Source organism: Cryptotermes secundus, unplaced genomic scaffold, assembly GCF_002891405.2.
Source record: "Cryptotermes secundus unplaced genomic scaffold, Csec_1.0 scaffold769, whole genome shotgun sequence".
Taxonomy (NCBI): domain Eukaryota; kingdom Metazoa; phylum Arthropoda; class Insecta; order Blattodea; family Kalotermitidae; genus Cryptotermes; species Cryptotermes secundus.
In genome coordinates, this window is record NW_019720575.1 from 402,921 (window position 1) to 425,311 (window position 22,391).

General features: G+C 40.7%; 1 protein-coding gene across 1 annotated transcript in view; it reads left to right on the forward strand.

Moving 5' to 3' along the window:
• LOC111869650 (nephrin) overlaps positions 1–22,391 on the forward strand; it is a 641,862-nt gene that overhangs the window by 382,125 nt on the left and 237,346 nt on the right. The gene's annotated exons all lie outside the window — the stretch shown is intronic.

The following is a 22,391-nucleotide window of genomic DNA, read 5'->3' on the forward strand; positions in this document are numbered from 1 at the left end:
CCGTGACGGGATCCCTGACACGTGTAAATGATATGTGAATTGTTGCCGACTTGCGTCTATTGGCAACTTAAACTAGTTGTGTGAAAGAAAACGTTTTACTGGAGACAGTAATCATTAACAGCCCTAGTAAGTAGTGAGTACGCCTTTGTGTTATGCCGTAATGTTCTGAAACTACTCGTAATTTCGTAATTCTCTGATATTCTGACGTATGCCACGTTGGAAGTTCTCATCCTTGCGTTGTACGTCGCTCTGACAGGATAGTCATGGAGCAGCTGACCCTCTAGCTATAGAAGATGGTTGTATATATGATAAATGAAATATCATGGCCAGGAGACGAGATAAAATATTTTAGCGTATGGATTGCTCTCACGATTAAGCGCCACTGATGGGCTACGTTTTGAGATACCGAAGGCTTTCAGGCTGTAGCCAGAAGGAACAACAAACACTTAGTGTATTTTTGTTTAAATTTAATGGGAAGCATTTTCTAGGAAGACAGTTATATTTATTTGGACCTGATAGATGTAAAGGTAAAGTTATCCCTGAAACAGGCCGTGGAGGCCCATAATGTTGTGAGAGGTCGAGGGTCCCATATTTTTTTAGAAAATCGGCTCACAGATGGCGGTAAGGTTGTCAGCCGTACTCACCGGCCGCCATTTGCCCCCCAGGAAGATTCCTGGGTACTCATTTTTGTTAGAGGCTGAGTCGACACCAGGTCCATAATACGGTTGGAAGGATTAGGTCAACTGAAAAATGTTAGCCTCATCGGGACTCGAACCCGCGACCGTCCGGCTTGTAGCATAGTGCCTCAACCAACTACCCTACCGCGTGCGCCCCTGGAGGAAGTAGGGTCTAGTAATATGGATTGGACATTCCTGGCTGAAAATAATGTTTCTTTCTGATAATTTACCTATGTTCGGAGACACGAGTTTGGTGATGAAGACACTAAAGTTTGTGATTTTCGCAGTTCACATGTGGGAATGTGTAATGTGTTGATTAGTTTTGCAGAGAAAACGAAACCAGAAATTATAGGTTGTCGAATCTAAAGTTAAGCGCAGTGTTCTGCCTAAGTAGAACGGTACTATAAATATTCATGCTGTACTCGTACTTGTAGTCCAATGGGATTTATCGGAACTCCTGAGCGTTTTGTAGTAGACGTAACCTATCCAACCAAGCGGCCTCCGTAGTCTAGGGGTACCCGGGTTCAAACCCGGCGGAGGTCGTGGAATTTTTAATGGCGGAAAAATTCAGGGTACAAGTCCTCCGGGAGGGACTTTAAGCCGTGGGTCCCGTGTCGTAGATTTACGGTCAGAAGAGGGCCGACCTCGCTGGCAGAAAGGGGCGGATAGCGAGCCGCAGTACCGGTAAGGTATGGCGACAGTAGATATTAAAGGGGGACGTACAATAGACAAATAGTCGCGGTGCATGGGGAAACCCACCCCCTCTAATACTGAACCTATCCAATCTTATTGTTTTACGTGCGTAAATAATACATTTTGTTTCATACTAAATTCGCTTTACTTACAAAAACAGCGGAGTATTAAATCTGATTGTCAGTTTTTTTAAGTAACTGTTCATACTTACTTACTTACTCATGGAGCTGAGCCCTTCTGGAGGAGCCGCCAATAATGCAGCTACTCAAGAATATCCCAGCATTTTATGGAACCCGAAGATTCATTACCGTGTTCACAAGAGCCCTCCACTGGTCCCTATCCTGAGCCAGATCAATTCAATCCATATCATCCCATCCTACCTCTCTAAGATGCAATTTAATATTGTCCATCCACCTACGCCTTGGTCTTCCCAGTGACCTCTTTCCTTCTGGCTTTCCCACCAATATCCTATACGCATTCCTCATCTCTCCCATTCGTGCTACATGCCCCGCCCACCTCCCATTTTGTTTAGCTTAGGTCGTTTATCCAAGGAATCCGTCCAGGTCGGAGGCTTCGTGTTCATTTTCGTAACATAATTATTTTTTATGGTGAGGAGTTGTTATCCCCATGCCCAAACCCCAAGCTGGAGGACCACCCCTTGTCGGCTGTCTGCCACTGCTTATTCAATATATTCGCAGCTTCCCTCCAAAACAGGAGGGCGTCTTCTCCATCCGCAACCTGAGGACGCCGTAATTATAATTAATACAGTTTGAAATTATTTCTGAGCAAACGTTAACGAGGAGTTCAGGCAAAACGATTATCTTACCATTCACTTGCCATAACCTTAGGCCAGTTATCTCACGTTATCAGAGTAATAAACATTTCAACATGCGTGGCATGCATAAGAGCTGTAAAGAAAATCTCAGTGCCCATAAAGTTAAGGCGTTAGAAATAATTGAAATTTGTTCAACGCCGCAAAAATATTAAATGAGAATTCGAAGCTCTTTCGCCAAGAACTTGCTTGTTAAGCAGCTCCTCATAAAGGGGCGTCAGATAAGATTAACTGTCTGCGTTGAAAACATCCATTTACTGAAGATTTTAAAGACTGATAAACTTCTTGGTGACTTGTGTCAAGTTATTGAGTTCGGCATACCAGGGACAATCGCTACGAATGACGTCATGCGAGGCTTGAATAGGAATTCATCTGTTTTCGACAGGCTTTCAGGAGAAAGAGAAAGGTTAGGGAAGGGAAGTTGAGTTTACACCACTTTACCTTTCTATATCCCAGGGTTTTCACACCCTCGCAACCAAGAGATGAATAAAGAGGGTGGTGATGTAGAAATTGCTTATAGAGGATATATATCAAGAGTTGAAATCTGAGGTGCATTCACTGGAACCCTCTTTCAGAATATGTGCCGCTACTTACTTGCTAATTTGTCATACGAGTCCACTGGAGTGAAATTGTAACCACGCCGTCTAAAACGAGTGGATGGATTTCCTCTGAAAAAAAAAAAAAAGCTTTTATTTGTGCTTTCAGGGTAACGAATTAAAATTGAATTCAATAATGCAATAAAATTAAAACATTCTACTCTGAATTCTGTAACTCATTTTCTCTCATCAAGTTTACATGTGACACATTTACAGTCTGTTCAGTGCCATATACAGGGTGATTCAGAGAATGGAAAGAAGCCGTGCAATTCCAAATCATACTTGCACTTATCTTCAATCTTCTTCAGCTTTTCGAGAAACTATTTAAATGATGCAAATTATTATTGTTAATAAGTTGATTAGATTCTTCTCGAAATAATGAGAATGTTAAACATATGGTGACACGTCTGTATATGTATTAATGTATTAATGCTAATTCTTTAGTCATGCGTCGATACCGGTTTCATAAATTTTTCCGAAATTATTCTTGAACAACCAGTGAAATTTAGGCTGTAGGAAATTCAGTCTCTGTGGCCGTTATTCAAATCCTGACGTCTTTAAAAGGAAAAACTCGTATTAAGTATCTGTCTGTGACAATCTTAATTGATGGGTTTTTTTTTTCAAATATTTGGGGACGATAGTAAGAAGTCAAAACTGGATTAGGGAGAAAAATTAAAAGGAAATTGAATTCGGGTAATGCTTGCCACTGTTGAGTCCAGAACCTTTTGTTTTGTTTTGTTTTGTTTTCGTCTGCTGTCTAAAAATATGAATTTTAGAATATACAAAACTATAATTTTGCCTGTGGTTCTGTATGATTGTGGAACTTGATCTCTGACATTGATAGAGGAACATAGACTGAAGGTGTTTGAGAACAGGATGCTGAAGAGAATATTTGGACTGAAGAGAAATGAAGTGACAAGAGGTTGGAGAAAACTGCATAATGATGAGCTTCATAACTCATACTCTTCACCATGTATTATAATTAGAATGATCAAGTAAAGGAGAATAAGATGGGCAGGGTATGCAGCACGAATTGGAAGAAGAGGAATGCTTACATGATATTGGTGGGAAAACCGGAATGAAAGAGACCACTAGGAAGACCAAGAAGTAGGTGGGTGGATAATGTTAAAACAGATCTTAGATAAGATGAAGTGATATGAACTGAATTGATGTTGCTGAAGTGGAGGGATCTTGTTAACACGGTGATGAACTTTCGGGTTCTACAAAATGCTGTGAAGTTCTTGAATAGCTGAACAACTGAGGCCTGAGCTCCATGGAGTTAGTTACCATTTCGTATAAATTCACTGGTACAGATCACTATTTTCCAGCAAAACCAATTTTCGCAATTTCTCTAATCTTGTACTAAACAAAGTTAAAATATTACTCGAAAAAAATCTCATCCTAATTAGTGTCTTAACAAGATTGTCTCGGCTTTATATATGAGTGCCCTGAGTTTTGAAATTGGACGCTGGTGCATCAAGCTTAATTATCTCTAGTGGCGCAGGAAAGCGTAGAGAGTGTGACTGTGAAGTTATGCAGTGCCAGATATCGCTGGCTTATGTTTTTTGCGCTTGAAGAACATTACAAACAGTTTCTAAAATAATACTATTAAGTGGAGTTAATTAAAGACTTTGATTCAGTTATGCTTAGGAAACAAGAGCATGAAAAATAGCGCACACAAACAAATAATATGAGGTTTAAGGGACTCGCCGCTTTAGCTATGAATTTTGCTGTCTTCTGGGCCTCTTACGCCGTATAGCCTGTTGGATGTACACGAACGCGGTATCACATTCCGAAATGAACGCTTAAAAAAATGAAGATCTGTTTGGAAGACACGGAAGAGAATTTATATGCTTAGCTATAGACAAAACATAATCTCTATGGTGAGTACATAATTACGAGGTAAACCTAACTAACGTCAGATATACAGTAGGCCGAATGTATTAGTGGATGACACACACACATATCCCAGGGGCGTAGTTGGTTGAGGCACTATGCTACAAGCCGGAAGGTCGCGGGTTCAAGATCGAATGAGGTGGATTTTTTTTTAATTTACCTAATCCTTCCAGCCGCAGTATGGCCCTGGGGTCGACTCAACCTCTAACATAAATGAGTACCCAGGAATCTTCCTGGGGCGCAAAGGGCGGCCGGCGCATAAGGCTGACAACCTTACCGCCATCTGTGAGCCGATTGTCTAGAAAATGTGGGAGCCTCAACGTCTCACAACCCTATGGGCCTTCACGGCCTGTTACGGGGGTAACTTTACCTTACATATATCCAGTTCGATAATTTCCAACATACGAGTGTGTGCAGACCTGAAAGTCTTTCCACCTCTTCTTGGAGGTTAACAGAAAACAGTTCTCTTGCAGGTAAGATGTGATTTATGTTGTGTCCATATCAAGGTGTTCTGGTGAAAAGGAAGTGACGTGTTTCATATGATAACTTACTAACGTAACTGTCCATAATATCCTTACTAAGCTTACTACCGTCACTCTTAATGTTACTGCTATTCAGATATTTGCAGTTGTCTTTTTGGGGGCAGCTGGCCAGATTTTACATGGCAGTGCATATATATTTTTTTTCTTGCCACTACAGCCCCAGTGGGCCTAGGCCTACCTCCATGAACTTCTCCGTTCACTTCTGTTTTTCTAGATCTTACACATTCGGTAGGACTCCTTGGGCGGGTGATCAGCTCGTCGCAAGGCCTCTACCTGTACACAAACACAGAAAAACGCACACACACAAACTAAACATCCATGCCCTGAGTGGGATTCGAACCCACGATTCCGGCTTCCGAGCGAGCGAAGACAGTGCACGTTTTAGACCGCTCGGCTACCGTGACCGGCTACTGCATATATATATTTGTGTGTGGGGGGGTACTGTGCTACAAGCCGAGAGGTCGCGGGTTCGATTCCCGATGAGGTCATTAGATTTTTCAAGTGACCTACTCCTTCCAGCCGCACCATGATCCTGTGGTCGACTCAGCCTCTAACAGCCGTATTTTTAGCCGATTGTCTAGAAAATCTGGGAAACCTCGTTGTTTCACAACCCTATGAGCCTCCAAGTCCTGTTACAAGCATAACCTTACCTTATACTACGTACATGTACGTATATATAAACCCACTGATGTGCTCGTCCGTGACGAGTGAAACATCAAGGCCGACGAATGAAAAAAGTCATGAAATTTATTCATTAATATTGGCTCTCGTTCCCTTTTTCGATCTCTCCACAGATGTCGAATAGTAAGTTTGTGAGTGGCGTGAGTGTGAAAGCCTTTGTTAACGCGACACTCACGTGTTTGAACGTCGAGATGTTCGGAGAAGATTAGAGTGAAATACAATAACAACGACCTGGGGACACGCGGTTTCACTCATATCAGACGAGTAGAATTTTTGTGTTATTGGTATACTGAACCAATATCTGTTGACTCCTGTACAGATAATTTTCAGGTGAAATGTTTCTGTCTCGCTTGAACAGTCGAATTTTAAATGTTATATAAAATTAATTAACTGTTAAAGAGTTATGCTTTCTGGGATATAACGCCGTGTAGTTCACTGAAAATCAACCGAAATTTCGGAGGAATATGTCGCCTTCATTTTCGGGGTCGAAGAATGAGCCAAGCAAGAAACTAGTTATCCTTGTCTTGCCTCCTGTTGGTTCATTCTGGTCTCTTAGAGATCCAGTGGGAAGTGACAAATTACTTTGCAGTTCCCGCTTTCCTTCTCTTTAAACCCAAGCTTTCTTCAAGATAATTACTGTTCTTATTCTCTTCTTCTGCTGATTTCTTCATTGACTTAGTTTTCTACCCTGAAGATGGAAGCGGCAAGTTCTTCCGAAAAGTCGATTGATAGAATTATTCATAACCATCACTGTGAGAACCTCAAATCCAACAATTCGATAGTAATTAGTGTAGATGTTTGAAATATATATTTTATGATAAAGTTTAAACAGAAGTTTTAACTTTTATTCATATATGATCAGACGGGAATGTAACATTTTAATATGTCTTAGTGAAACAGAGACTCATGCTATGCACTGTATTCATCTGACGTCATGCAGGTTCCAGTGGATGGAATTCAGTGAATGTGATAATAAACTTTACAGTGCCATAAAGGCGAGAAGTTTCTTAACTAACTAAACTACTGTCAGGGTCTCAAAATGATGTCCACCTCACAAAGTTATTATTATCAGTATTATTAATGCACTAATTGATTCATCATTATCCCAGTGATAACCTTTGCCTTTTTTTTTTNTTTTTTTTAATTCGCTTAGTGGGTGGTGGAGTCCAACTGGGTCCACTCGGCACGGCGGCCACTGATTGGCATATTGTACCTGCCCTGGGTGATTATGATGATGGGAGAATTTGGTGGAATGAAGACTGGCAGAGGAAACCGAAGTACTCGGAGAAAACTCGCCCCAGCACCACTTTGTCCACCACAAATCCCACTTGACCAGACCCAGGATGTCACTCTTCGTTTTCTCTTTGCTGGCCTTTTGGATATTCAGTAAGCGAGCAAATAAATAAATGAAAATTAAATTGAATCGAAAGTGATATTATTATTATTATTATTATTAATTTATTGTGAAAGTTATGGTAAGGTATCGAAAGATCCCAGTAATTATTCCGGTTTACAAACTAGTAGTGAGCCGTTTGAACTGTGTGACAGTCTCATATATAAGGATCGTATTTAGTATCATGCAGTTGCGCAACAATGTTAGTTAGTTAGTTAGTTAGTTAGTTATTAGAGAGGGTGGGTTTCCCCATGCACTTAGACCTGTAGTGGTCCATTGTGCTTCCCTCTATGATTTCTACCAGCCTCTATATCCTACCGGTACTGGTGCTTCCCATCAGTCCCGCCCAGCCAGCAAGACCGGCTCTACTGGCTGAGAAGTATCTATAATGCTTCCCCCATCTACCGGAGGTATTAGTGACTGCTGTTGGGCGGGAAACGTCCGCAATTTTGGCTCAGTGACCTCCTTTGGAGGTATGAGGTTCTTTTACGTGCCGTAAAGCTACGACACGGGACCCACGGCTTAAAGTCCCTCCCGGAGGACTTGTTCCCCGAATTTTTCCGCCCTTAAAAATTCGACGACCTCCGCCGGGTATTTGAACCCGCGTACTATGCGCAACACTGTTACTGTGGCATCAAATATCACAATTATAATCAGCGTAAAATCGAAAGAGAAGAAACAGATTAATTCGCACCTGTCACATCTCTCTGTTTTCTCACCTTCCTCTGTCTTTACTTTCCCCTACGTGACAAGAACATTAGTCTCCCTGACTGGTAGGAAACTCCCTGGCTCGTTTGTCATAGAGAACTCACATCAGTTAGAATTTATGGAATGTGCCGCAGGCATATGCCAGTATTGCGTTCTATCGACTGTTCCACAGGGACGGCCGTCTGTTTATATATTGATCATGAGTTTGTCTTTGCGGATCATTAGCAATAAAAATTGCTTTCTCTCGATTCCAAACAAAATATTAGCTCTTATCCCTGGGTTATTTCCTCCTCAGTTATGTTCGCCGCAATTGCAAAGATAAATTTTAAATTGATAGTTTAGTCATGAGGGCCGAAATATCTCAGTCGGCACAGTATCAAGTGAGCAGTATTTTGTTTCGCTGTATTGTGTCTATTCTGTGAGTATTGATAATATTTTAATGTATATGTATGAAAAGTAGTGTTGTAGTATAATACTTTCTTCATTGCTAGTGCGGTGGGACTATGGCCCTTGTACTGCGGCCACTTCTGGCCTATTGTACCAGCCCCGGATAATAGGTGAGGGTGATTGTGGAGCAATTAGTGGAATGAAGATTGGCGGGGAAAACCGAAGTACTCGGAGAAAACCTGCCCCAGCGCCACTTCGTCCACCACAAATCCCACTTGAGACTGGGATCGAACCCGGGGCGCCGCGGTGAGAAGCCAGCGACTAACCGCTTGAGCTATGGCGCGGCCCTATTATTTTCTTATATAAAATTGTTTTATTTAATGCAACTTGTAAAATCAGTTACAGAAGTACTCTTTTCTGAAACTTTATTAATTAGTGATGCAGTGCCCTGAAGTTGTTTTTAAACAGCAAAGATATTATAATGTAACTATGCTCTTGCCACATTGCCCTTTATTACAAAAAGCCTCTAAATTTTATTGACTCTTCTAAATAATTCCATTCTATTTTATATTCTTATTACTTCTAATAAGGAACAACTTTAGCTGCAATCATATAGCCTATAACGAATAGGGTTCCTTTAGTAATCTTTTCAGTTCACCGTTGATTTCAACGGGCTGTTCTCTAGTACAGCCTCTGTACAATATTTTTACAAAATTTTTCCTTTGGAGCTACAGCCCCAATTTGAGCCTTGGCTTACCTCCATGAAACTCTCCGTTTAATTTCGGTTTACTAGATCTTAGACATTCGGTAGGACTCCTTGGGTGGGTGATCAGCTCGTAGCAAGGCCTCTACCTGTACACAAACACAGAAAAACACACACACACACACACACACTAAAACCCCATGCTCTAAGTGCGATTAGAACCCACGATCCCGGCTTCCAAGCGAGCGAAGACCGTGCATGCCTCAGACTTCTCGGCTACCGTGACCGGCCATTTTACCATTACTAAAATAAGAACGGAATGAGATGAGTAATGCCAAGACATTTTTTCGAACTTTATATTTTACTGATCCATTCTCCCCTTTCATGTCAGCTGAGATCCGACACATCTGTGGCCTGGAGAGCAGCTCAGTCCTCTCGCCTCTGCGCCACCTTCGAGAGGACTCTGTGTTTGATTTGCTGTCTGTAATGACGTTTACCTCAGACAGATAAAGGAAAGGACAGGAACAAATATTTTCTTTGCTCCTCAACTTAGAGGGAAATTAAGTATTCTGCCCCCGTGACGGTCGATATTAACACTCTTAGGAAATTTCCATCCATCAGCCGGGTTGGTACCAGCGTTAGGGTTATGTGACTTGATTTCGTCTGGACCAGATGGTTAAGATTTTTGAGCAGAAGTATCCGCTTCGATACCGAACAATTGGGTTTGGAACATTAAATTTCAAATCTTTTTGGAAATTGAGATGTTCTGAAACTTTTATTGAAAAGTAATTAAAGTAATGCCGGAAAGGAGAATTGAAGTTCATTATCGAGGAATACGACAGTCGCACAAATATTGTTCTCAAAGCGAACACAACAAAATAGTTTCATTCTGTGGAGCTGTACACGTTGTTTTAAATAATATAGAACGATGGCAGACAAAATACACAAATCTTTGAGTATAAAACTAAAAATATCTAGAAAATAGGAAGAAAGCAAATTCAAATGAAATTGTGTGATCTTCTGGGTCTTATTGATTTCACTTAATTAAATAGCGTTTGCATTACTGTGGCCTCCGTGGAATGACATTAACTCAAACTTTCATAAAAGTTCTTTTATTGTTCCAAACGTTATTACGTAAGGCACACAGTTAACTAATTCGGCCTCGATAATACCATAAACCCGCCGGTCACGGTAGCCGAGCGGTCTAAGGCATGGACTGTCTTCGATCGCTTGGAAACCGGGATCCTGGGTTCGAATCCCACTCAGGGCATGGATGTTTAGTTTGTGTGTGTGCGTTTTTCTGTGTTTCTGTACAGGTAGAGGCCTTGCGACGAGCTGATCACCCGCCCAAGGTGGCCTACCGAATGTGTAAGATCAAGAAAAATCGAAGTGAACGGAGAAGTTCATGGAGGTAGGCCTAGGCCCACTGGGGCTGTAGTACCAAGAAAACGAAAATACCATAAATCTACAGTTCCTTGTAAACAGAAACGTGGAAATGCTTACTCCAGGAAATTGACATGAATCCTGCTCAAGTTATACCCATTCTTGAAGAGAGAACATACATTAAAACAGAAACATGAGTCTCCAAGCAGAGTGTTTAGGATCATTTCAATTGGTATGCTGTATTTGCATGCAGTATTTATGCTGCTAATGACTCATAGTTTGTTAACCGGTTGAATGAGGTTATGAAGCGCCATATGATTGATGGCAGGATGGTTATTAATTTTGCAGAGGAAGCTGCTATGCGTGGTCTGCTTCTTGCTTTAAGTTATTCTCCCTGCACTCCCCTAGAACAGTGGTTACCCAGCTGTTTCTGTCATGAGGCATTTCAAAATCATCCAGCGGATGGCGACTCCTGAGCAAATGTTACGCAGATGGTGTCCTATTTGAAATCGCACAGTATTTTACTTGTCGAGCAAAACCACTATATGCAATAAGGGATATAGGCTTTCCTCTTGAGAAAGAATCATTTAACAACCACAAAACAGGAAACACTTTTCTATGGGGACTGAGGAATTCATCAGTCAGAACACACAGTACAGGTATTCGACACAAGGACGTTATGAATGACAGCCAAATACAATTCGGATTAACGGAGAATACGCTCGTTATATATGAGGACATTTCTTGAAAGTTTTACTACACGAGGAATATTCAGTGCACTCAACGGGAGTGTTTACAACTTGAGCAGTAATGGAGTTACCTGCCTGGTAATGGCTACTCACATCGAAAAACAATTCAGTCTAATGTGCCCTTCGTTATAATCGTGTTGATAGTTCCAGATAAACCGGAAATTATGAACTGTGATACACAAGTATTAAGGCCTATATCAAGGAAATTGATAATATTAATATTTTCAATAAGAATTGGTAGCATTTTAGTAACGATTGTATGCTGTATTCAGTTTCTTAAAAGTTAAATTTCATCTAAATAACACACTTCTTCTACTTATTCCAGGCAAACGCACGAGCCGCCTTTACAAGAATCAGAGTTTTAATCTTGTTCAGGATAAATTCTTGTGTTCCTGATGAAAAAAAATGAGAAACTCTGTAGAATCTATAGGCAGGCTTTCGTGAGCACATTAATGCAACTTACAGTTTCGCAAAAGGCGGTGAATTTCCTGAGTAGCTGAGCGACTGTTAGCTTCTCACGAAGGAATACGTTGTTTAGTTGTAGATTGTGGTCGACATGAAGAATTCCTGAATGTTAAAGCACGTGTTACATATCGTTACAATTGTTCTGTAAACTATTAATACATCGGGACACGTAGTATTGTAGCTACAAGCCGGAAGGTAAAGGGTTTGAATCCCGATGAGGTGATTTTTTCAATTTACTTCATCCAGCCACACTATGGCCCTGGGGTCGACTCAGCCTCTAACAGAAATCAATACCAGGAATCTTCATGGGGGATAAAGGGCTACCGGCGCGTAAGCCTAACAATCTTACTACCATCTATGAGCCGTTTGTCTAGAGAATATGGGAGTCTCGACATCTCACAACCCTATGGGCCGTCACGGCCTGTTAAAGGGATAGCTCTACCTTCTTTTTACTACTAATACATCTGACTCTTTTTACAAACAAATTAATTATAGGTTTCTTGGGTATCACAAATGTAACGCTGAAACAGATACAGACATTCCAACCCGATAGATGCATGGCTCGATATTGCTGCCTTAGGTTTTCAAGTTTCTTCCTGACTACTATTCAGTTCAGTCTGCAAATTTTGCCTATCACAATGGCCGCACAGTTTAAGGCATGAACCGCCCTCGATATCTCGAACACTGGGATCGTGGTTTCTAATCACACTCAAGGCAAGGATGTCCGTATGTGTTTATTTTGTGTTTATGTTGTTTTGTTTGTAGGTAACGGCCTTGCGACGGGCTGATACCCCGTCCAAGGAGGCCTACCGACTGTGTATAAGATTAAGAAACTGAAAGAGCGGCCAAAATCGAACAAAAGGACTGAAGAGCCATAGGTAGATGGTTTGAAACTTTTTGAGCAAGTACAGTAATATCTCCGCTAATTGGCTTATTCCGCGTTTTCTACTTTAATTGGTGAGCATGAGATACAATTAGGACACTTCTACAAATCTGCAAGTTTTGATCATTCGCTTACAGTGCTTATTAATTAGCCAACTTGTTACGGCATATAGACTTACCTACGCCAGAACAAGGTCTATTTTTACATGGTAACTCAACAGCTAAACGAACCTATTATATAGTAAGCTCAATCAAACATATAAACAATAAAAAAGGTAGACCTATCCCTGTAACAGGCTGTGGAGGCTCATAGGGTTGTGAGACGTCGAGACCCCCACGTTTTTCTAGACAATCGGCTCAAAGATTGCTACGAAGTTGTCAGCCTTACGCCCTGGCCACCCTTTACCCCCGTAAAGTTTCTTGGTATTGATTTCTCTTAGAGACTGAGTTGGCTCCAGGACCTTAGTGCGGCTGGAAGGATTAGGTCAATTGAAAACCCCAGTTATCTCATCGGGAAACGAACTCGCGACCTTCCTGCTTGTAACATTGTACCTCAACCAACTACGCTACCGCTTGCCTCCAACACATAAATAATAAAAGAAGATAATACATACATATAGGACAGACACTGTACATGCACATAACATATGTGGCACAAACATAATTTTACAGTTGCACTGAATGTAACAAAATGCTGTAACCACATTAACGAGAAGACTGATGGCAAAGAATTGATTGTAAAATATATTTAAGTTGTTACAGATTTTATTTTCTGTTAAGGCGCAGCCACCATAAGGATAGTTATTACAAGAACACGAAGTAGAAAGGACATTAAAGTCTCAAATATTTTTGACTGGAACTCTGATGCCAGTTGCTTCTAAAAGCGACGGGCAGGTAATGAAGCCGTTATAAGAAAGTTTCCTGCATATTTTTTTTCTTAGCACTACAGCCCCAGTGGGCCTAGGCCTACGTCCATGAACTTTCCTGCATATAATGCCTCAAAATAACACAGTTTCTGAAATGAAGTGTTTTAAGTTACTCGAAACATAACCACGACTGTATGAAATATGATTTGTAAAAAGGAATTTGTTGCAATGTGAAGTAGGAAACATTTTTTTGTACACGTTCTACTCCGTTTGAGTCATTGTTGCTCACTTAATTCCAGAAAACCTATTCATGTTTCCTTCTAACTAGACTGAAGTAAAGCAACAAAATTTACAAAGTGCAGAAAAGGGAAGAATGATAGTTCGTAATAATAAGCAAAGGAATGCTAGCAGTAGTCTTAACATCATAATGCGTTCTTAGCCGGGACTTTAATTAAGTCCTTACAATCCTAATTTCGTACTTTTAGCTTCTTACTTTGATCACTGTTAATATTATTCCTTTATCCACAATCCCATTGTCTTTTTTGTCTCTTGATGCCAGTCATGTCTTTTTCCTCTTTTTTTTTTTTTTTCAGTCACTTCCTCTCTTTTTTTTTTTTTTTTTTNATTTTTTTTTTTCGTTTACTTTATTAAAAGCTAACGAGAGATGTTTCCATTGTATCAGATCCCCAATACCTGGCGGCGTAATAGCGAAAAGGGGAGATGCAAGCTCCGTTGTAAAATGGCATGTTACTCTACAGGCTTGAGGGGTGGAGTGTCTTGGGGCACCACGTCATCGTGACGTCAAAATTATATGCCAGAGATATCCGAAGTAAAGGAAAACTCTCTGATAATGTTCACTGAGGAATTATTACAAGGAGCAACGCTATAAGAAGACTTGTCTACTAAATTCTAGACGTTAAACTAATAAACGTTTTCTCCATTATGATGTCGGCGATTGAACGTTTTGTTTTAAAACAAATTTAAGGCTTTCTGTCCAACTTTTCGTTTTCTAAAAATAAAGGTAAATTTTGATATCTTTCTTTCTTTGCGTCTCTGAGAAATAGCGATCTGAATAAAATCGACAAGATGTTATCATCATAAACACGAACCCCCATTGTGTGGTACTTTGAATTTGCTTCGTCTAGAATTTACGAATAGCAGCAATAAATTATTATTATTTTATAATAATAATTAAATAAATAATATATTAATAAATTATAATATTATTAAAATATGTTATATATAATATATATATTTATTCTGTGTGTGTGTGTTGTACTGTAGGTAGAGGCCTTGGGACGAGCTGATCACTCGTCCAAGGAGTCCTACCTTCTCCAAATTGATCACAACGAGAAAAAGACCTCGACACCGTAAGGTATAAGACGAACGGATTAAGTAAGTAAGTAAGTAAGTAAGTAAGTAAGAACTTGTTTTATGCTCGTCTAATGAGTGACTCTGAATGTGGCTACGGCAAGGTGCTGTTCATGACCCCATCCACAAAGAATTTATCCTTCAGAACCTATGAAATATATCTAATTTAAGCAAACAATTTCATTTTATGTTCGTAATATTTTGTGTCACGTGTTTTATATTTATTTCTTTTATCTCAACTCAGTAGCTGAGCAATTTTCCACTTTAAATGAGTTTTCTGAGTTTCAAAAGAATCTTTAATCTGTTGCTGAAATTATAGTTTGTGTGAAGGCACTGTGCTTTCTGCGTTCGTCCTCTCGTTACGTTTCTCGTACACGTTATATGCTTCTTGGTGAACTATGGGATCTCTAAACTTAAAGCCGTCCTAGCGGGCGTCCTTAGGATGACATACGCTGCACAGGTTCCATTACCGGTGTGTTCCTTCACGCCGGACGCAAGCCGACATGACAGGAAGAGTAGTTCTTCCTGCCGCCCCTACAAAACGCAACCTTCGTATATCAGTGTCTTCCTTTGTATAGGATGAGTCGATATACAGACTCAGACATGTTCTACACTCACAATACATTCAGTTAGACCAATGAAAAATTTTCTTCTCTGAAGGAAATATTGCCGGTCACAGTAGCCGAGCGGTCTAAGGCATGTACTGTCTTCACTCGCTTGGAAACTGGGATCGTGAGTTCGAATCCCACTCAGAGCATGGATGTTTAGTTTGTGTGTGTCCGTTTTTCTGTGTTTGTGTACTGGTAGAGGCCTTGCGACGAGCTGATCACCCGCCCAAGGAGTCCTACCGAATGTGTAAGATCTAGAAAAACTAAAGTGAACGGAGAAGTTCATGGAGGTAGGCCTAGGCCCACTGGGGATGTAGTGCCAAGGAAATATTACGATTTTGAAATGTGGAGCGAGTTACATCTAGTCCCGCGGCCTCCGTAGTCTAGAGGTAACGTTCCCACCTCATGACTCGTGGTACGCGTGTTCAAATACCCGGCGGAGGTCGTTGAATTTTTAAGGACGGAAAAATTCAGGGAACAAGTCCTCCGGGAGGGACTTTAAGCTGTGTGTCCCGTGTCGTAACTTTACGGCACGTAAAAGAACCTCATATCCCAAAAGGGGATCACTGAGCCAAATTCCAGGACGTTTCTCGCCCAAAAATAGTCTCTAAGGCCTCTGATAGATGGGGGAAGCATTATAGACACCGCTAAGCAAGTGGCCGAACTCGCTTGCTCGGCGGGACTGATGGTACGCACCATTTATCGGTAGGGTATACAGACTGGTAGAATATCATAGAGGGAAGCACAATAGATAAAACTGGTCGCGGTGCATGGGGAAACCCACCCTCTCTAAATAACTAACTAACTACATCTAGTCCCGCGACTGATCAGATAAAAACAGCGGTAATATTTCTGCTTTTTATTTCTTAGGCATCGGTAAGTGTGCACTGTAACCCGTCGTAACGTTTATCTCTTCCATTACGCAATCTTGAATATTACGTGGCCACAAGACACCACACAGGACTCATTCATGTAGTGATGACGTAAGGAGTTCTAATATTACCATAACACTTCCTCATAACAGTGGAATTACTGTTTCCAGTTCAATAATTAATATGTTCCAATTGTGGAGGTAATTCGAATTTGAAGAGTGAAAATTGAATGTATACTACACGCTAAAATATCATTGTGCTTCTAAAGTGCATTCAGTATCATTGCCTCATGTACAAAACAGAACACTAGTCCTTTTAAGCTGCTTCTTTTTATGTTTGCCGTATGTAACATCAGTGATTTTTCACCCCTTGTTTCAGCGTTCCAATTTAATTGCCTTTTTGTTCACTGTATGTAGCGCGCACTGTGGTGACTTAGTTCCGGCGAGTGCAGCAGAACTGAAGCCGTGAAATGCTTGTATCCACCGTACGAAATCTAAAGGTACACGCAACCTTACATGTTTCATTTAAAGAACAGTCAATATCAACCAAGATATAACGCAAGCAATTCGAATTCACTATTGTATTTGACAATTAAAACCGATCAAGACTAGATCGTGCGTAAGGATTTGTAAAATGCAGTCACAGCGTCTTTCACAATAATGCCTGGCTAATCGCTTAGAGAACTGAGTAAAACTACGTAAGGTTTCAGTTTTTACAGTCGGTATCCATCCGAGATTCGAACCGGGTACTCCGCAATTCAAATCTCGAGATAAATCAACCATTCTTCACCTCAGCACTAGATGGGGATGAGTGGTCAGCTACACGGCCCGGCCGCTTTAACCCCTAGGAAAAGAGCCCTCGATACCGATTGTGGGTGGACCCCAGAGCCGGTGTGGACGTTGTGGAGTAGAGAAAATCCCTTGCCCCTGTCAGAAATCGAACCCCGACCGTCGTTATACCGACTGAGTTAACCATGCTGTGCAATTTTGTTCCGTTTTCATACATCAGAGTTTGTGGTCGGTATGACAACCTTCGAAGAGGGTAGAGGATTATCTTCAGACAGAAGTTTCTGTTTGTTACTAATTAGCTCCATGGAGTCGAGTCGTACTTGGAAAGTCAACTGTCACTCTGTTACTCTAGAATTTGCCAACATTTTAGGATACCCGAAGTTTCATTACCGTGTTCACAAAAGCCCGCCACTGGTCCCTTTCCTGAACCAGATCAATCCAGTCCATAGCACACTATCTTATTTCTCTAAGATCCATTTTAATATTATTCTCAACGCCTACGTCTGGGTCTTCTTAGCTGTCTCTTTGTTTCTGGTTCCCCCACCAGAAATCTGTCTGCATTCCTTTTCTGTCATATGGATGCTATATTTCCTGTTCATCTCATCCTCCCTGACTCAGTGAATCTAATTATATCTAGCTAAGAGTGAAATCTGTAGCCGAGCGGTCTAAGGCATGTACTGTCTTCGCTCGCTTGGAAACCGGGATCGTGGGTTCGGATCTGTTTCCTGTGAGGTACGAACTGAATTCTTATATATTATTCTTATACACTGCCGGTCACGGTAGCCGAGCGGTCTAAGGCATGTACTGTCTTCGCTCGCTTGGAAACCGGGATCGTGGGTTCGGATCTGTTTCCTGTGAGGTACGAACTGAATTCTTATAGATTATTCTTATACACTGCCGGTCACAGTAGCCGAGCGGTCTAAGGCATGTACTGTCGTCGCTCTCTTGGAAACCGGGATCGTGGGTTCGAATCACACTCAGGGCATGGATGTTTAGTTTGTGTGTGTGCGTTTTTCTGTGTTTGTGTACAGGTAGAGGCCTTGCGACGAGCTGATCACCCGCCCAAGGTGTCCTACAGAATGTGTAAGATCCAGAAAAACCGAAGTGAACGGAGAAGTTCACGGAGGTAGGCCTAGGTCCACTGGGGCTGTAGTGCCAAGGAAAAAAAAAAAGAGTGAAATCTATGAAGCGCCTCATTATGCAGCTTTCTCCGTCCTCTTATTATTGTTTCCTCTTCGGTACAAATATTCTCATCCTCTCCTCAATCACCCTTAGTATCTGTTCGTCCCGTAATATTAAAATCCAAGTTTCCCATCCAGACAAAACTAAAGGAAATGTTATTGTTTCGTATATTTTAATCTTTACGTTTTTAGACAGCTACTGTACAGTTATATGAAGGTTAATATGGTGCAGGGCTGTATGTCCCCCCCCCCTTCCCGTAGGCTTCCCTACTTACACTCACTCCCACGATTTGCTGTTCAATATTCATGTGCTCAGGGATTGCACAGTACTCGCTGTGCACCACATGACGGCTACACTACATACGTTGGCCTCTCCCCCATACGCATGCGTAGAAACTACCACCACCTTCAGAGCCTGCATGTAAAAAAAAAAGAGCCCTTCACAAAACGCGTACTGTGTGGAATATAATAAATATTTTATACTACACATTTAATTATACTTGAATTTATTAAACTCAGCACACTTCGTGCATCTAGCGTTGACTGTTTTGCTTCTAAATTAGATATTTGCAACCCACCAGCGTTCTCTTGGCAGTGCTACGTATTAAAATAATTTGGGATACTTTCGTAAGATAGACATCACAAATCTGAAGTATTTTACCATACATGACGCACATATTACTTCCTGTATATTGTCACATGTATGAGTGACTGTAGACGGGGTTTGAATTGGTAATTGTATCTATTGAACATTTACAGATAGTAAGTAAAGTAGCTATAGCGCTTTTGCTAATTCACACTCTCCAGTTCACTACAGCATGTGCTAAATCTTCTCAGTCTGCTGTGTCTTCACACTCGTTGCCTGGAAACGGACTCCAACAACGTCCTCTGCTGCCGTACTCACGTTCTTTCCGGCTGGCAACTGTCGCACATGTAACTCCTACCCTTCTAACTGTCGTCTAAAAACTCGCCTTTAATGGAAGCTGGCCCTCGTTATATAGCCTCGTCACGGACCGCACAGAGAACACCGCTTCCAGCAGCCCTTCTATTGCGTGCGTGTGTCTCACTGCCATTACTTTTCAACGGACGTTGTTTACAGAACCTTTACTTAGCAACGGCTGTTGTATAGCTGCTTATTTCGCAATCGTTGCCTAGCAACGGGTCTACATGCCACAATATGAACATACTGTCAAGGCAGTAACCTAAATTCTTTGAAAATGCCAATACGAAAAATATTAGCAATTTAAAATAAAGCTATGAATACGTCAGTTTCCTTTTGTGACAGTCGCCATGTCGGTGCTTCACATCCAAAACGATACAAGCAGAGAAGACAAAAGATTCTTCAGTCAATGGTAAGAAACATTTCTGGAATTTCATATCTCCTTTTTTCCTCCGTGGATGTAATTTTGATTTGTTACTGTCGTCCCATATTTCGGATCTGATATATATTCAAAGGATTTGTTATGTATCTTTATAGGTGCTACCGCCATAAATGTTATATTTGTTATTTAATTTATCCTAGTAATATGAAACCCCTGTTGTAAGCAATACGAATATTTTTTCTTTATATCCTTACTTTTTCCCCTTTAATTTTTCGTCTTATCTTCATTCGAAAATTAGCTATGCAATCTGATAATATACTTCGTACATATATCTTGAGTTTAACTTAAATCCGAAGGCCGCGCCATAACTCAAGCAGTTAGTCGCTGGCTTCCCACCGCGGCGGCCCGGGTTCAAACCCGGGTCTGGTCAAGTGGGACTTGTGGTTGACAAAGTGGCGCTGGGCAGGTTTTCTCCGAGTACTTCGGTTTCCCCAATTGCTCCACAATCACCGTCACCTGTCATCTGTGGCTGGTACAATAGGCCAGAAGTGACCGCAGTACAAGGGACTTAGTCCCACCCCACTAGCAATAAGAAGAAAACTTAAAACCGAAATCGATAATTAATAATAGTCATAGTTTAGACTCTCAGAGAAATTACACAGCTATTGAATCCCTTGCGAGGCTAACGCTGTCAAGATGGCGTTTGTGAAGTGGAAAGGAACGAGAAACTTGTGCGTGGCCCTTCTAGGGAGGAAACCAATATCGTGGAATTTTTATACAATGAGAGAGAGAGAGAGAGAGTGAAATCTCTCGGAGTATAGGTTAGATGGTTGGTATGGTGTTGATACAGATACTCACAGAATAGGCTGAACACTCGACCGTTAAGTGTGTCCACTCAATTTTGGATTGGACTGAGGAAGACAATGAGAGCACTCTGGATATTGGAAGTCGCTTTTTATTCGGTACACATGTCCGTACAATAGACTGAATACGCACCCGCTGAGTAATCACCGTTAGGTCAAATCTTCTGTCTACAATATTGCACGCTCTTTCTTCCTGAAATTGCTGCAAAGGAACACTCTATTTAAAATTACTCTCTGATCTCTACGGCCTGGCCTTTGCATTACTTTCTCGTTATTGAGAACACGTAGTTAATAGATGAACTGCGGCTGTTGTGTTTCGACGTTCGTTAGTGCCCCTATTGCAGTACAGTTTTGTATTCTACAGAACTTGAACCATTGTCTTTGTTTCTGCTTAAGACTCTTACGCGCTCAAATGTCACTTATTCTGTTTAGCAAATGAAATATCGTTATCCTGGTTATGGAAATGTAAAAAATGTTGTCTCGTGGACTTTTGAACTTAGCAGTATGATTAAATATTTAATCCTGTTTTAGATTTAAAGTCAGTGTTTCCAGTAAAATTATTTTTCTTAAATCAGATCGCGTCAGAGCAACAATTTTCATTTTAGAAGTCAGTCTCAACGCCGTATAAAAACGGAAAACACCGTATCTATTGTTGATGGCGTCACGGCTTTCGTAGCACGTTCCGATACGCGGAAATGTGTTTACCCAGCCGTTCCTTAGAAACGGATTGCATAACCCCGTTATTCTACTGTTATTTGGCGCAGACCGCATAAAAAAACACAGCCTCATCTATTGTTGCGTAATGTAGCAACGGACTGTTTACCAAGAAAATGTATTCGCGACAACTTGTTTACCAATTCGTTGCCTAGCAATGGTGTACATGTAACATTACGTACGCTTATCTTTAGGTTTATATTAAGTTCTTTTGTATAATTGTAGAGCGCACTCCATTGTCATTACTATTCTTTCATAAAGATCATTGATTTCCTCCACAAATAATAAATTCTTAAATGTTTTCTGCATTAGTTTGCAAATTATTGTAATGCATTACATTGAATGCAATAAATAATGTGAAAACTTGAATGATTGCGCTGAAGTATTATAATGGCATACTCTTGATCAGTGCTGTCCAACGTCCTTATGTACTCGAGTACAATTCACTGATGCCTATGGAGGTGCGGGCGCCACCACACACAACTACTACTACTACTACTACTACTACTACTACTAATAATAATAATAATAATAATAATAATAAACAATAATAATAATATTATTAAATTTTTTCGAAAATATTTAACAGTACTCAAACGTTCAGAAATGTCTCCTGTCTTACAATTTGAATTAATATTAAAAATCGGTTTAATTATATGTGTTTACGGAGGGCGCCAGAAAAATATACCACGAGCGCCGCGTTGGACAGGGCTGCTCTTGATGATGCCCCATTAACAATGGAAACCTCTAGAATCGTTGAAAGGAATATATTACGTTGTATTTGCAAAATGTTTTTATTAAACAACAATATGTCCTGTATTGAAGAACACACCATCTTCTACAATTCGAATTTTCATTTGTTACAAGATCTTATATTTTGCTGCACAAAATTCTATTCTTCTAGTCTGTTCGTATTTGTATGTTTTTCTTTGTTTCCTTCAATCTTTCTTCCTTTTTCTGCAAGAGTAGCATCTTCATATACTCGAAGAGGTTTGACAGGTCTCTGTAAGTTACCGGTACAGTCACAATTTCTGCGCGTCATCTGCCCATAACTCGTTCTCCTTCTACGTTCTCAGCAATAGGTTGTGTCAAGCCGTGGTGAAAAGGGCCCTATTAACGTGGACACTTACACATTACAGTTTACAATGTGAGAATACGTTTCAATTGTCTGCGAATCGAATTCTCCGCTCTATATATACCTAATTTGTCATTGGAATTA